Source organism: Scyliorhinus canicula, chromosome 3, assembly GCF_902713615.1.
Source record: "Scyliorhinus canicula chromosome 3, sScyCan1.1, whole genome shotgun sequence".
Classification (NCBI taxonomy): domain Eukaryota; kingdom Metazoa; phylum Chordata; class Chondrichthyes; order Carcharhiniformes; family Scyliorhinidae; genus Scyliorhinus; species Scyliorhinus canicula.
Genome location: NC_052148.1, coordinates 171,702,894 through 171,718,713, shown reverse-complemented (window position 1 = coordinate 171,718,713; position 15,820 = coordinate 171,702,894). Strand labels below are relative to the sequence as shown.

At 47.2% G+C, this 15,820-nt stretch overlaps 1 protein-coding gene across 5 annotated transcripts in view; it reads left to right on the top strand.

Annotated features, from left to right (window-relative positions):
• arhgap24 (Rho GTPase activating protein 24) overlaps nt 1–15,820 on the top strand; it is a 1,044,996-nt gene that overhangs the window by 843,780 nt on the left and 185,396 nt on the right. The window contains exon 1 of one of the 5 annotated variants that reach the window (XM_038791771.1): nt 13,089–13,107. The exons of the other annotated variants lie outside the window; for them this stretch is intronic. The gene's annotated coding sequence lies outside the window, so the exon portion shown is untranslated. Of the gene's footprint in view, nt 1–13,088; nt 13,108–15,820 lie in introns of those variants that run through there. 5 annotated transcript variants of the gene reach the window in all.

Sequence of the window (15,820 nt, the reverse complement as noted above, 5' to 3'; positions counted from 1 at the left end):
ATTTTCAAGTCCTTTTATGCCAGTCAGTATCATTTTCATTGTTGCACGCAGGCACAGCTGGTTACCTGGGGGAGAAGGTTGGAGCAACATATGCGGCGACATCATCCCAGGCCCTAAATATTACAATATGCTCCGACCGTCAAGGCCCTGTCACTTTAAGTCTTCGGTAGAGGAGAAAAGTTGGCATGCAAACCATTGTATTATGTGTTCTGTTTATTTCGATTGTAATGTAATTGAACTGAGCCTTTAACTGCATTCCAAACTGTCTTTGTGATATTAATGATCTCCAACTTATCAGGTGGGGTTTCAAACAGAAGGATGTGCTTTTAGTTTGATTGTGCTATCTTCAAACTTTACAGCAAAAGTACGCAAATTCTTCAGATAGCTTTGTCTCTGCTCATTCGTATCTATTACCACAATTTGATATGCTATACACATTCCAAATACCTCAATTAGATGTGCAGGTTTAATGTTTTATTTCAGTGTTTTAAAAATTTGTTTGAACTCTTTAGTTTCATTGAGAATCCTTCGGGGCATTTTTCTACATTCAAAAGCTTCTTGAGTATCGTACCAGCAATAAAAGCTTTTCAACACACACATCTCATAAGATGTGTTATTAATATGATGGATCTCCAGGGACTGTCATTTCAGAAGGAAACAAAAACTTGCTTAAAAGTTGCGTAAAAGGATGACAACTGGTTTCAATACTGTAATGCTGATAGTATCGTCTTTCAGTAAAATTATTTTAAATACCTTGGCCCTTGCGAATCTGGACGGCCCAGGAAATAGATGGGGCCTAGATATGCCCAATCTTGCCTTCTACCTTCAGTTTCCCCCATGATCTTCCACTACCGCCTCAAACACAATCACCTGTGGCGGCGGCAGGGGGAGAAGAGTTTGGTGCATTTCCTGGGACCTGCTGGTGTGCCGAGTAAGACGAGGCCTGGCAGACAGCAGAATTAGGCTAGCCTGATAGTCCAGGCCTGGGATGTGACTTGGAACCCTGAGGATCTTTGAGGGAGAGTTCTTTTCAAAGCCCTCAGCCACCATCATGCACTCATGCATGCACACCACTCTGAACTGATTCAGCTGACAGGACAACAAGCACCAGCCAGTGCCATATTTCCTAACCTTCATGGCATGAACATACACCATTGAGATTGCCACCCTCCTTTCTCATTTCCTCTGTAAGGCGGTCCTTAAAAACTATGCTCCTGACCAAGCTTTTTGCTATCTGCCCTAATATTGCATTGTATGGCTCCGTGTCAGTGTGAAGTGCCATGGGACACTTTTTATTACGTTAAAAGCATTATATGGTTACAAGTTGTTATTGTGTTCTCTCCATTTTGATAGCCTGTGTAACAATCCAAAAAGAAACACTCCTTATCTGATAATGCATTCTGTGCAATCTTCTACTCGTTGGTAGTACCTCTAAATGACATCTACTTCAATTTCTTGTGCTTAAAATTTTTTTTTGCTTTCTATGAGTTAATCTCACACCTGACACTCAACTGAATTGCTCCAAAGCTGAAACTTCTTTCACATGCTAACGTACAAAGACCATTTGAAAGGCCTCGCTTCTCCATTTACCTCCAGACAGCAGAGATTTTATTCATGACGAAAATGGAAAGCCAAACAGAAGAAGCCAAACTGGACAGTAAACATGAAAAGCCAGGCATGTTGTATTTTATTGCCAGCACATTAAAGTATTTACTAGTCAACTCGAAGCAGTTCTTTTAGGGTATTTGAGAAAAGGAAGTGGCGGGAAAACAGGAGGCACAGGGGGCATTTTCCTTCAATGTGGGCACCACATCTGTGAGCAGTGTGTTGCCCACCATCTGTTTTTATATGAGTAGGTCGGGAAATCTTACTCCTGGCTGCTTCTAACAAAGTTGACGCATTAATTATATTTTAAAGAGATGAAAGATGACTTGCATTTCCTCATTTTAATGCGCAGATTCTAGTTTGTGTACTTTGTTTTTTGTTTATGAGACAATTTGTCACCACAGTACATCAAATGGCCCTTATCCATTCTGGTAAATATATACAACTTGGGGGTAGATCCTGTGAAAACAAGACGTGACTTACATTGTGAGCCACTTTGGTTTTTGTTTTCGAGTTACAGAAAATTATTACAGCTTCATCTATTTTTTAAAAAATAAATTTAGTGAACCCGATTCATTTTTTATTTCCAATTAAGGAGCAATTTAGTGTGGCCAATACACCTATTCTGCACATCTTTTGGGTTGTGGGGGCAAAACCCATGCAAACATGGGGAGAATGTGCAAACTCCACATGGACAGTGACCCAGGGCTGGGATCGAACCTGGGACCTCAGCGCCGTGAGGCAACAGTGCTAACCACTGTGCCACCATGCTGCCCTATTACAGCTTCATCTATAATAATCAGTTTACGTCGACTTCACACCAGTAAAGCACCTACACAGCAACAAGAACTCCCTCCCAAATAAGAAATGGATAAACGCAAGCATCAAGCATCATGGGGCGAGATTCTCCGCAAATGCGGAGAATCGTAAAAGCTGCCGTGGGACAGGCCGTGACCCACGGCAGCCTTCATGGCCACTTCCGGGGCCGATTCTCCCCCCCCGGGCGGGGCTAGGTGCGCGGCCCCGTGCGTCACGGCGGCGCGGCCTTGACGACGGTCGTCAAGGCCGCACGTCAAGAGTCACGGCGGCCGATGACGTCAGCCGCGCATGCGCAGGTTGGACAACGCCAATCCGCGCATGCGCAGTTGGCGTCTTTCTCCTCAGCCGCCCGGCAAGACGTGGCGGCTTGATCTTGCCGGGTGGCGGAGGGGAAAGAGTGCGTCTGTTTTGGACGCTGGCCCGACGATCGGTGGGCACCAATCCCAGGCCTGTCCCCTCCCGAGCACAGTCGTGGTGCTCCCGTGCCAATCGGGCCTCTAGATGCCCCAAACGGGCATCTGGCGCCCGTTTTACAACAGCAGCGAGCAGGTGTGTTTGCTGCCGTGTTGAAATGGGCGTGAAGGCCCGGCCGCTCGGCCCATCGGCCTCGGAGAATCGGCGCACCCCGTAAAAAATGGCGAGCGGCGATTCGTGGCGTGGTTCGGGCGTGGGCCCTCCCGCTATTCTCCCACCCGGCGTGGGAGGCGGAGAATCGCACCCCATGTTTTCCTCACTCTTGTTGTAGTTAATCAAATATAAAGTGTGACTCCAATCTCCAAAACAATAAGGGTGTGAAATTTGGCTGTGCTACCCCGCTTCAGTGGCTTTAACACTGGCTGCGGCATGCTTATTATTCCCCAAGGATATTGGAACATCCTGCCTGCTCCACCACACTTGCCATACCCCCTATCCTGATTTCACTTAGTCCAGTCAACTAATTTGATGCCATACTTCCAAATTTGAACAATACAGTACAATGCCTGCATTGTGCATTCCTTAAAAGAGAGCATGATGGAAGCAAGATGGACTCTGTGTTACATTATTTAAAGCGGCAGGCACCTAGATTGGAGGCAATTTTGTGTTTTTGGATCTTTCGGTAAGAATGTGTTTGAAAGTAATTGCGAGTATTTTTGAATGCGCTTAGATACCTTTACCAGGAGGCATTGCCATATCCTCACAACAATGGCAGAGGGTCTGTAGCATGACCGAGAGCGGGGGAAGAGACTGTGGAGAGGACAAGCTCTGCCACATGGGCCTCTGTCAAGTTGGAGTTGGAATTTCCCATTCTCCTTGAGAATGACAGGGAGCATTCTGGTCGGGTCTATGGGTCGGTGGGTGTGAGAGAAAGAGGAGGGGCTTTGTCAACTGGAAATTGACTCCCTCAATGCACAGCTGGTGTGCGACCACCAGATGTGCTTCATACACATGTGTACCCAGTTTCCAGGGATGGTGCATGACCGCTACCACCTCGGTCAGTTGCTGATTTCTGTAGTCTTCGAGGAACACCCCAGGTTATTGTGATGGCTTCTTCGGGACAAGGGCTATCCCCTCAAGTCGTGGCTGATGTTGCCAGTGTGGTGGCCACACACCACTATGCAAACCAGGTACAATGGGGCACACAGTGCAACTCGAGCTGTCATCGAGCAGTGCATTGGCCTGTTGAAGGTGCGGTTCCGCTGCCTTGACAGGTCTGGAGGGGCCCTACTATATAGCCACCAGAAGGCCTCCTGCATTGTAATGGTCTGCTTTGTGCCCTCCACAACCTGGCTCTGCAGGGAGGTGAGGAACTTCCTGAGGATGATCAGGAGGAGCAGCATGTGTCCTCGGATGAGGAGAATGTGCAGGAGGACGTTGAGGAATAGCCCGTTGAGGATGCAGTGGATGGAGGACAGGTGGGCCATTGGTGCACATGGGCGGGGGGGGCTAGAGTTGCCCTCATCGCCTCCTGCTGTATGGATGAAGACCAGTTCACTGTCTGACAGCTTGACTCCTCCCCCCAGGATATCATGACCCCACTGCGACCAAGGAATGTAAGTGGCTGAGGTATCGATCATCAGTGCTAAGACTGGGGAGTTCTTGAGTGCCTGCTGCCCGACCAATGCAGGAGGGATGATGATGCTCGCAGTGAGGAATGCCAGTGTGCCAGGCTGGAACTGCACGGTGCCCAGGTGACACCAGCAGTGCCAAGGTAGTACCCTACACAGAGGGCATGCACCTGGTAGCCTCCAATCCCCTGGGAGACCTCCAAGAGTACCGTTCCACCTTCTGGTCGTTTGTGGAGACCAGTCCTGAATGGCGTCGCCCGAGTTCTCCAAAGCGAAGGGGATAGATCCCAACCTTGGTTACCTTGGGAATCTGCATATTCGAGTGAGACCAGCTGTCTTGCTCTAATATGCAGATCTGCCAAAATGTGCTCCCGCCCTCAATGGGCGGTCTTCACATTGCAACATTTCGCGAGTTCGCGTTTCATCTCACAAGGTGTGGTGAGCCAGGTGGATCCCGTTATTTACCGACCATGTTGTGCCGTGGCGTGCTGCTTTTCAAGCGTACCAGTAGATCGCGTCCTTAGAAACCTTTTCGTTAAATTGCACCCATGATGTTTTACTAACTCATTTGTTTTTGAGGATGTAGATAAAGGGGAACTTATCTATTAAACTTGGATTTCCAAAAGGCATTTAATAAGGTACCACACAAAACAGTAATACATAAGGTAATGCTAATGTATGAGCATGGATGATAATTTGGGGTGCACTTTTCCCAACGCGAACATCCGGTGTATCGCGGGAGAGCCCCAAATCGGGATTTGGCCGATTGAAACCTCGCTCGAGTTACCTGATTCTCAGCACCCAGCGCAATCTAGGTCATGCCCTTGCTGGGTATGATCCAGATAATCATATTTTAATGAAGTAATCCAACGCCATATTCACCCAGCGCCCGGGAGTCAATGGTTGCACTTGCATGGGATCAACTGGGCTCTGTTTAGTACTGGTTTCCATAATCGTGGTCCAGGCATGATGATACCTCGAGGGGCCTGGCAGGCCATTAGAACTCCCGTGGGTGGTTGTGAACAGGGTGGACTAATAGCCTGGCTCCCCTGGCACCTTAGCACTGCAAGCCTGACACCCGAGCAGTGCCTGGTTAGCATTGCCAGGGTGCTAGGGTGGCACTGCCAAGGTGCCTGGATGCCAGGTTGACATTGCCAAGAGTTGGGGCCCATGCTTATGAAATGGGGTGTGTGTGTGGGGGGGTGAGGAGGCTGCAGCAAGGTTGCGGTGATGAAACGGGGGGTCCTGAAAGCAGGGGTTCCTGAAAGGAGGAAATGTGGAGAAATCAGGGCATACTTTCAAAATGGCGCCCCGATCAGTGAGGAGCCAGTCCTGCTGGCGAGCACAGCTCCCAGGTGCCGGAAAACTTTCAAAATGTGGTCTCAACGGAGAGAAACTGAATAGAACTGCCAATCTCAGAATTGCAGCTGTCTAGGTAAACACCCCGCCAAACCCGTTCGATATTGAACTTTGACATTTTTCTGCTGAATCCCTTGGATAACGGACAGGAAACAGAGAGAATGGGGAAACAGAGCATTTACAATTTGGCAGACTGTAACTCGTGCTAAAGGGATGCTGGGGCCTCGGCTATTTACAATCCAAATTAATGTCTTAGATGAAGAGACTGACAGTTAAAGGGTTGTGAATCTTTGGAGTACTCTGCCCCAGAGAGTTGTGGATATATTTAAGACTGAGATAGACAGCCAGAAAGTGGAATTGAGGCCAAAATTAGCCTGATTGTATTGAATGATGGAGCAGGTACGTGGGGTCCTATGTGCACCCCTGCCCTTATTTCTTATGTTCTTTATATAACCGAGAGAGACAAGGGCAGTAGGCGCATGGGAACAACACCTGCCAGTTCCCCCTCCAAGCCACACACCATCCTGACTTAGAACTAAATCGCCATTCCTTCACTATCACTGGGTCAAAATCCTGCAACTCCCTCCCTAACAGCACCGTGGGTGTGTTTAGACCAGATGGACTTCAGCGGTTCAGGAGGGCGGCTTCTCAAGGACAGTAGAGATAGGCAATGAATGCTGGCCTTGCCAGTGATGCTCACATCCCATGAAAGAATTTTTAAAAAATAAAAAAAATTGGCAATCTTATGTGAAAATGACGCATTCATGTACATATTGATTGCGAGTTGCTGAAAAAGCTCAGCCAAATAAGAGGAAAAGTACTCGCCAAATGTCTTTCGTGAAAGCAGTTCCCCCATTTAACATGTTCAACATTATGCCTCTTTATCATATTGGCAATTGCAATGAGAACAATAATATTTTTTCAGTGTCCATTAAGATTGAGAGTATAAAACCATGCCCGTGGTGCAGCTGTAAATCAGATGAAAACAAAATCATCTCTACTACGTTTGGCTGCAACCTATTCTTCTGGTAAAGAAGATAACACCATCCCATTAATTTCCCACTTAGCAGAGGTGAAATTAGAAGCCATGTGTGTGTGTGCGTATTGAGACATAAAACACTCAGTGATCAGACCACTTCTGCACTAATTTGTTTCCTGGTTTGGAGTAAACAAGCTGCCTGTCTGTGGGGGTTGAGATAAAGAAATTCAATGAAGGAGACATGGATTCACTTTTGGAATTCACTCAAGTTGGTTACTTAAAACAATGAATGACAATAAAAGTAGATATGGTGGGAGGAGGGGAGAAGCGGCATTTTATGTCAGAGATTAATTTGGCTACGATGAACCTAAATATGAAGCTAGACTGCAACTGTATCTGTTGCAAAGCTTTAGTGAAGCTCATGGGATTTTGTGCCTTCCCAGTGCACTGAATACCGATTTCTGTATGACAACTGCAGGTTCGATTCAAAGCTTCGTCCAGATACACTGGTACACCGAGGCACTTACTTTGCAAAGGTGACATATTAACGAAATATTCCCAGTGAAAATGTTGCTTTCTTTTCCCTCACCTTCTTCCATCATTGAATACATTTAGGGTGCAATTCTCCGCTCCCCACGCGGGGTGGGAGAATCGCGGGAGGGCCCCCCGACTAATTTCACGACCCCCTGGCGCCCCCCACGATTCTCCCACCCCCCGCTCGGAAGAATCGCTGCTCGCCGTTTTTCACAGCGACCGGCGATTCTCCGACCCGGATGGGCCGAACGGCCTGCCGTTTGCGACTGTTTCACGACGGTGGAAACCACACCTGGTCGCTGCTGTCGTGGAAACGCCGTGAGATACCCATTTGGGGCTTGTGGGGGGCCGGGTGGGGACTGAGCACCACGACTGTGCTTGGGAGGGGACAGGCCCGCGATCAGTGCCCACCGATCGTCAGGCCGGCGTCTCAACGGGACGCACTATTTCCCCTCCGCCGCCCCGCAAGATCAAGCCGCCACGTCTTGTGGGGCGGCTGAGGTGAAGACGGCCACCGCGCATGTGTGGGTTTGAGCTGTCAGCTGTCGTGACGTCACCGCGCATGCGCGGGTTGGAGCCGGCTAACCTGCGCATGCGCGGCTGACGTCACGTAGGCGCCGCCGTTGCGTTATTCTCAGCGCGCCGCCTTGACGCAAGCGTCAAGGCCCGGCGGCCGAGAATAACAGAGCGCAGCTCCTAGCCCCCCAGGTGGGGGTGAATTCGGTGAGAGGAGCTGGCTCCGAGGCCGTTCTGAAACTCGGTCGAGTTCACGATGGCCTTCACGATTTTTCCCGGGAGCGGAGAATTGCGCCCCTAAAGTTGGGATAGACAGATTTTTTTAATCTCTCAAGGAATTAAGGGATATGGGGTGTACTGGGGGAGTGGAATTGAAACCCAACATCAGCCATGATTGCCCGGCCATGTGGCCGACTCATGCCCCGATTGCTTGTGTTCATTCCATTCATAGAATCACGTAATCCAGTAATCCCATCTAACCTTTTGGACACTAAAGGGCAATTTAGCATGGCCAATCCACCTAACCTGCACATCTTTTGACTAGGGAGGAAACCGGAGCACCCGGAGGAAACCTACGCAGAGTTGGGGAGAATGTGCAAATTCCACGCAGAGAGACACCCAAGGCCGGAATTGAAAACAGGTCCCTGGCGCTGTGAGGCAGCAGTGCCACTGTGCCATCGTGCGTTGTCATTGAATATTCAAGATGACCACCATTATTTGATTGTTTGTTCAAAGCCGTTGCAGATTTTGGTTGTGAGCTGCACATGAGCTTGATGTTGGATCTTTCAGAGGTTACAATATGAGAATGTTACTTGGAGTGAAGATACATTCATGTCTGCTTTGCCCAATCCCCATTTATGCATGTGTCTCCAAATTCCCGATGAGGAAAAGTTTGTAATCCAGGAAGAAATGGACCAATGTTTGAAATCCCTCAAGCACCTTTGTTTAATTGAAAGGGAGCAGGCTGCTGGTTACTGTCAACCTCAAGTAGCAGTTGTCCTCCCAGTTGTACACTACTTTCCTAGTACAAATCCTAATGCAAATAAATATGGGAAAGGCTCGGAATCTTCACTTTTCTTTTTATTTTATTACATGTGGGTAGAGTATATACTGATAACATTCATTTGCCTTGTATTTCAAATGAACACCCCTTCAGATTATGCACCTCCTCCATCTGTTAAGCGATGACATGTTATTTCAAGGATCAAACATAATGGGAGTGGGGTGGACAACTGCAAAGCAAAGTGAAATATAATTAGTAATCCTGCCAGTCGACCACGCTGATTTTTTTAAATGGAAAAGTACTGAAATGATAGTTCAGGAATTTATATTAATTGTAATAGACTGTTCAAATGATTGAGAGTAACCACAAAACAGTTCATAAATTTGTGCTGCCTCGCCAGATAAGCCTGTTTATCTTCAGCTTTATTCATTTCCAAGTTCAATTTTAACAGACACCTGCTTTGTGGAATAATCTCACATTTTGCTTTAATGTCATACCAGTCAATCTCTCAACGCGTGGGGGAAGGGGGGTACAAATTTATCTCGGCTTTACAGTCTGGGGGCAGGAGGGGAATTCCTCTAGGCTTTACAGATTGGGGTGGGGGGGGGACAAATTCCTCTCGGCTTTACAGATCTGAGATGTGCGTATTTCATGAGTGTGCACTCAAATTGGGAGGCCCAAGGCCTGCCTGAAGTTGGGCCTTTGCCCTCATCAGTTAATTTGAATGCTGCCTGTGTAGGCAGCTCCCCCAGTTAGTAAGGATGAATATCTGGCTGCTTACCTCACACTTGCAACAGCCCAACGATAAGTCATATTTGAGAGTAGAGCACATGACTGATTTTTAGCTTACAGTGGTCGTCGGGGAAATAATTCCACAGCAAACATCAGCATCAAGCCTGAGGAGGAATATTTTTGGCGGCTACTGTCTGCTAGTCCATATCTATGCCTGCTCCACTCCGGGCAGCCCGACTTCCCTGAGGGAATCTAAAACTGTGAGGGGCCCCTCATTACCACCACTCTGCAGTGGAAAGGGGAGGCGGGTCAAGGGGGCAGAGGAATAATTGTTGGAAATGCTCCTCGTTGGTGACGGTGGGGGAAGAGTGTGTTCTTGAATGTTGCGCTCCTGGGCGTCCCCACCCTTGTTGCAGGATGCAAAAGAAACATGCTGGGTTAAATGTAGCTGCTTCTATGTGTGATATTGAGTGGAACGATGGAATGATGTTCCCGTGTTCCAATTCTGACTAACAATGTAAAGGGTTATGGGGATAGTGTATGTTAAAGGCATTGAAGTGTATGATCGGGCCATGGTCGTGTTGAATGGCAGAGCCGGCTCAATGGGTAATTGGTCTACTCCGTTCCTGTGATTGAATGTGAGGCCATTGTGGGGGCGGGACAGAAGCAGAGATGCTGACTATTGAGGGGGAAGAATCCATGGGCTGTTTTGGTCATATCAGTGGGAGCTGAAGAAGTGCCATCACTTAGTCGGGAAATATTTGGGAAAATGAGTGGTGAGGTCTTCATTGAAATATCTTCCATTCCATCCACATAACCGAGTACCATCTAAAATGGGATTTGGTTAGGCTGGTAACTGCTGGGAGATGTCAGTGGGAACGTCAAAGGTCTCAAAAGTAAGTGAGTTTTAAGTAAAACGGGTGAGTACAAATACACAATAAATGTCAGTAAATTAGCACAGTGAAAAAAAACCCAATTACATTGAAGTTACGTCCTTTTTGTATTCACTTTATGGAAGCTTAGCATAAAATTGAGCTGGCAGCTAAGCTGGCACAGAAAGTTGTGCCTTTATTGGTAGTTACACAACAATAGGGCAGCCTCCATTATATATGTGGCTGTCGGACTTTTAACTGAAGACTTTACGCAAAAGTGTGACAAAGCACACGTGGCGAGCAGATGGTGTAGATGTTAGAAATTTAAAACATTGTAGCTGTGAATGTTTCCTTTTAAAATCAAAAGACTTTTCCAGTGATGTAAAAGAAATGTGAAAATGGACACAATTTCATGGTTGGCAAATGTAGGTTTTTGCCTCTGTGTTCATGATTCCTCTTTGCCTGTACCAAAGAGAATTGCTGTCTGTTAGAGTGGTGGAGTAATTTTCTATCCCCACCAGCTGATCTGGGAGAGTAGTTTGGTGTGATGCATTTGATCTGAAAGGGTACTTTAGGGAATAGGTCTTCACAGGATCTTTGGGGAAATGAGAAGAGCGAGTGCAGCACTGTTATTTTCTTCATGCTGATGCAATGGGTCATGCTGAAAACGGCAGCTCCATTATGGAACTGTGACTGAGCAACGGTGTGATCTTCAATATCGCTTTGTGTGCTTTCCACCAAATGAAAATAATTTTCAGGAAAAATTGGTAACTCTTTATCATCCTTTCATCCCTTAGGAGGGAGCCTTGCCCCCAATTTCATGCCACTGTTAATAATTCAAACTGCAGTTGTCATTCCATAACAGTGTGGTGCTATACTCCAACTGAGTAGTCCAGAAGCATTCAAGCAATTGATTGCACATAAATGTCATTTATTTGCTCGTAGCCTTTTGAAGATCCCAGAGATGAGGGGGTTGGATTACGAGGAGAGGTTGAGTAGACTGGGACTTTACTCGTTGGAATTTAGAAGGATGAGGGGGGATCTTATAGAAACCTATAAAATTATGAAGGGAATAGATAGGATAGATGCGGGCAGGTTGTTTCCACTGGCGGGTGAAAGCAGAACTAGGGGGCATAGCCTCAAAATAAGGGGAAGCAAATTTAGGACTGAGCTTAGGAGGAACTTCTTCACCCAAAAGGTTGTGAATCTATGGAATTCCCTGCCCAGTGAAGCAGTTGAGGCTCCTTCATTAAATGTTTTTAAAATAAAGATAGATAGTTTTTTCAAGAATAAAGGATGATGGTTTTCGGGCGGGAAAGTGGAGCTGAGTCCACAAAAGATCAGCCATGATCTCATTGAATGGCGGAGCTGGTTCGAATGGCCAGATGGTCTACTCCTGCTCCTCGTTCTTATGAAGACATATTTAGTGTGTTTCTGTTTCATCTGAGGTTGCAATAGTCAGAGTCCCACAGTGGGGCTGGCTGCCCCTTCAGCAGAAGGTTGTGGATGTAACCATTTTCCCCAGAGTTACTGGACACCGATAACAAAACCAGAAAATGACTAAAAATGCTCAGCAGAACAGTTTTCTCGGAGAAAACAAAACCACTCAAAAGTATTTTCACCTGGAATGCTAAGTCGGCTGTTCATTCCACATATGTTGGAAGCCTGCTGAGTTTTTCCAGCATTATATGTTTCAGATTTCCAACATCTGTGGTATTTGTCTTTGCGACTAATCACAGTCTTCACTGTAAGTTGTGGTAATGGAGGAATTGGATTCCTGCTTTACTAGAGAGCATTGGAAACATATATCTGTAACTAACATTGCAGGTCTCTTTGATGGATCAGTAGTTTTGCAAAGCCCACAGGACCAGAGTTGAGCCTATCCTGATGAAACTTAGCCATATTTAGTTCAGGTACTTCTCACTAAGTTCATACTTCCAAGTTCACTCTTGAGCACCTGAACAGGAATTGTAGATGGCCATCTTTGCTTCAAACACAGTTTACATTGAGCACGATATACATTGAGCACCATTCCAGACCCCAGATTATCTACTGGCCTGCATTTATTATGAATGCATTGTATTGTTGTACCTTTTCCCAAATTAAAAAGCTTACTTCTGCTGAAGTGCTGCAGCTTACAGCATTGCAGTGATTACTATTCAGAGTTACCCATGTGTGTAATGGTACTGAAAGGGATAGAGAGGAATGTTGGACAGTGGCCTGGAAGTGTTGTTAATACATTCCCTTCAGGAGTGTTATGGTTATGTACACCAAAAGAGAGCAGAATGAAGGTTGATTTTGTTTGTAATTGCGTGAGGGTCAGTTGGAAGAGAGCATGTAATTGTTTACAAAACAGTGAACAGGAGACAGCAACATTGGTTCCAACGCTTATGTCAGGGAGTTTGGACAGCACCATGAAAATTGATTAACTTTTTAAATTCATGGTCTGCAAATCATCAGATTATGGGCTTTATTCCTGTGCACACAGCTAATTAAACCAAACTGATCTAAGATAGCTAAGTTCAGCTGATAGTTCAGTGATCATGTCACAGAGCTACAGAAAAGAGGATCTCTGCTTGACCTTAGGCTGATGGAAACAAAGATGATTTATGATTTTAAAAGGAAATTGGATGAACACTTGAGGTAAATAACTTGCAGGGTTATGGGGATAGAACAGGAGAATGGGACAGAATAGCTCTACAGAGAGATGACATGGACTCGATGGGATGGTACACGTTGCCCATTACTCCCTCCACGACAATGCACTGAGTATACTTTGACAGTTCTTTGACAGCTTGCACTGTTCCAATGAGTTTATGCATTTATGTCTATGTTAGTTAAAGATATATGTTTCCAGTGCTCTCAATAAGTTTATGTAGGGCATAGCAGACCACCACCATGTGGGAGACCCTCTGGGGGCTGTACAGGTGAGACCACTGGACCTGTTGTGACAGCAAAAGCACATCGTCAAGGGTTTGATACATGGCTCTATCACAGATCGGGTGGTACTGTGAGCTTCATCATACTGGGCATCTGCTGTGGTCTATGGCTTCTGAACTGACATCATCAGCCAGGAACTTGGATATCCCTTGTCCCTGACAAGCCATTCCTGCAGCCTGGGGTGAGCCTCAAAAATGCTAGGGTTCTGCGATTGCCTGGGGGTGTCTGAGGGCGTAGCTATCATGCACGCTCCTTACAAAATGTGCACATGTGCATGAAGCGCATCTGGTGATCACATACTGGCTGCACATTGAGGGAGTGGAACCCCTGCCTGATTATGAAGGGGTCTCTCTAGTGCCATGAGGTGTGGATAGCATGGTGTAGTCGATCGCCACCCGCACCTCCTGGCAGACCAGCTATGTTGCCAAAATCCTTGACCCTCTCGTTCTGCTTGGCCTGGTCCAGGTTGAACTGAATAGAGTCCGAAGCTCTTACATGACCCTTGACCTCATGGATGCACTTATGGGTGGATACCTGCAAGATGCCACGTAGGTCCTGGAACAACCCCGTTCTGTAACGATTGAAGGCTGCCTTGACCTTATGGCCACAGGGAGCGGGTGTCCTTCACTGTCATATGGAACCAAGAATGCACAATATCCCTAGTGAGGCAGAGTCCTCATGGCACATGTAGCCCGACAGTTCCATGAAGGACACTCCAGTCGGTACAAGCGCCGTGCCCATCAGCTCCTTTGTGCCCACTATGTGGCTGTTGTGGCCTCAGGCCCCTGAGTCTGCCACCTGGGCTCCTGCTGCTGGGTCTACCCTGTGTACCGCAGGCCTGTTGCTGCTGGAGTCTGTGTTCCTCCAGTGCTGTAATATTAGCCAGTTCTACTGGCTCCAAACCAATATTGATCGGTCATCTGTGGGGAATGAGAGAGTCAGGTTGGTGTCGCAGCCGGAAACAATCAGTACCCTCCCTGACCCATTGGCCTCCTGGAACTGGAAGCAGCCAGTCCCAGGTCTTATGCAGTGGCTGCTGCTCACTCACAGCTGAGTTGCCCTCCCATCTCCATTGCAGGACTGACCAGGGTCTATGCTCTCGCCCAATTAGAGTCGTCTTTGTGCTCCCGTTAGTTTTCCCTATTCTCTACATCACTGAGGCTACTGACAGGAGTGTGATGTGCTTACAGATCCCGAATGTGCAGGATCAACTGGAGGGTGGTGTCTGCCTTGGGATTAATGGATCCTCACTGGCAGGCGTTGGGGTCCTGCACAAAATCAAGCCCAGTGCCTCACGATCCAGTGCACGCAAGCATTTACCCTGATCCCTGAGTATTCATCCCATGACTTGAGCTTGAACTATTTTGAGTCCAACCAATTAAACTAAATGAAACATATTGAGGGTCAAATGAAAAAGGACCTCTCCTTAAAGCTGCTCTGCCCTGAACAAAAAAAATAGAGGAAATGAAACTAAAAAACTTACACCAAAAGGCGATTAAAAGGGTCAATAAAATCAATAAATCACCCCAGATCCTGCGCTCCTTGAGTTTGAGACTGTGGACAACTGACATTATTAAAGGTTAACACTTGATAGCCAATTAGTTTGACGAGCGCGAGTCTCAGCAATATTAAAGAACAAAGTTGCTTTATGCTTCAGGGATGGGCAAAGCTAATAGGCACCCTTACTGAGACCGCATCATTTGAGATCGCATTGCTGTCATGCCTCTACATTCCTCCAACTCCTAGACAGCCACTCCAGATCCCCCCCCACCCCCCTCCCCACTGGCCCACGCCCCCAGGCTGAACACTGTTGCCTTATCTTTCGGAAAATCTCATAGAATCTCATAGAATTTACAGTGCAGAAGGAGGCCATTCGGCCCATCAAGTCTGCACCGGCCCTTGGAAAGAGCACCCTACCTGAGACCATGCCTTCACCCAATCCCCACACCTCCACCCTATCTCCATGTATCACACTCCACCCCTTGTGGCCCGTAGTGACGCCATACCCCCATGCCGCTGCCATCAGACTTCCACAGCCCTCTAAGAACTTTTAAACAGCAGGCTTCAGGACCACCGACACCTACGGTGACCCCCATCCCGGAAACCCCTGACTCCCTCGACAACCCCGAGACACCAGAGCTGGCCAGCGGGTTCTGTCCCCATGGACTCCCTGCTGATAGCTGGAGACAATGCCCACCTCCTCCTTCCCTCCCTCCGAGGCCATGGCAACTGGTTTCTGTTTATCAAAAACAGTAGCAATTTGTCCTGACCTGACATTACACCTGGTAGTTTGGAAGATTTGATGAGGGCTGAAGATGCAACGATAACTACGCTAAGTATGTTCCAATGGATTAAGATGATACCAATCAGATTCTTGCCTTTCCTGGACCTGAACCCAATCGCATCATGGGGAGGA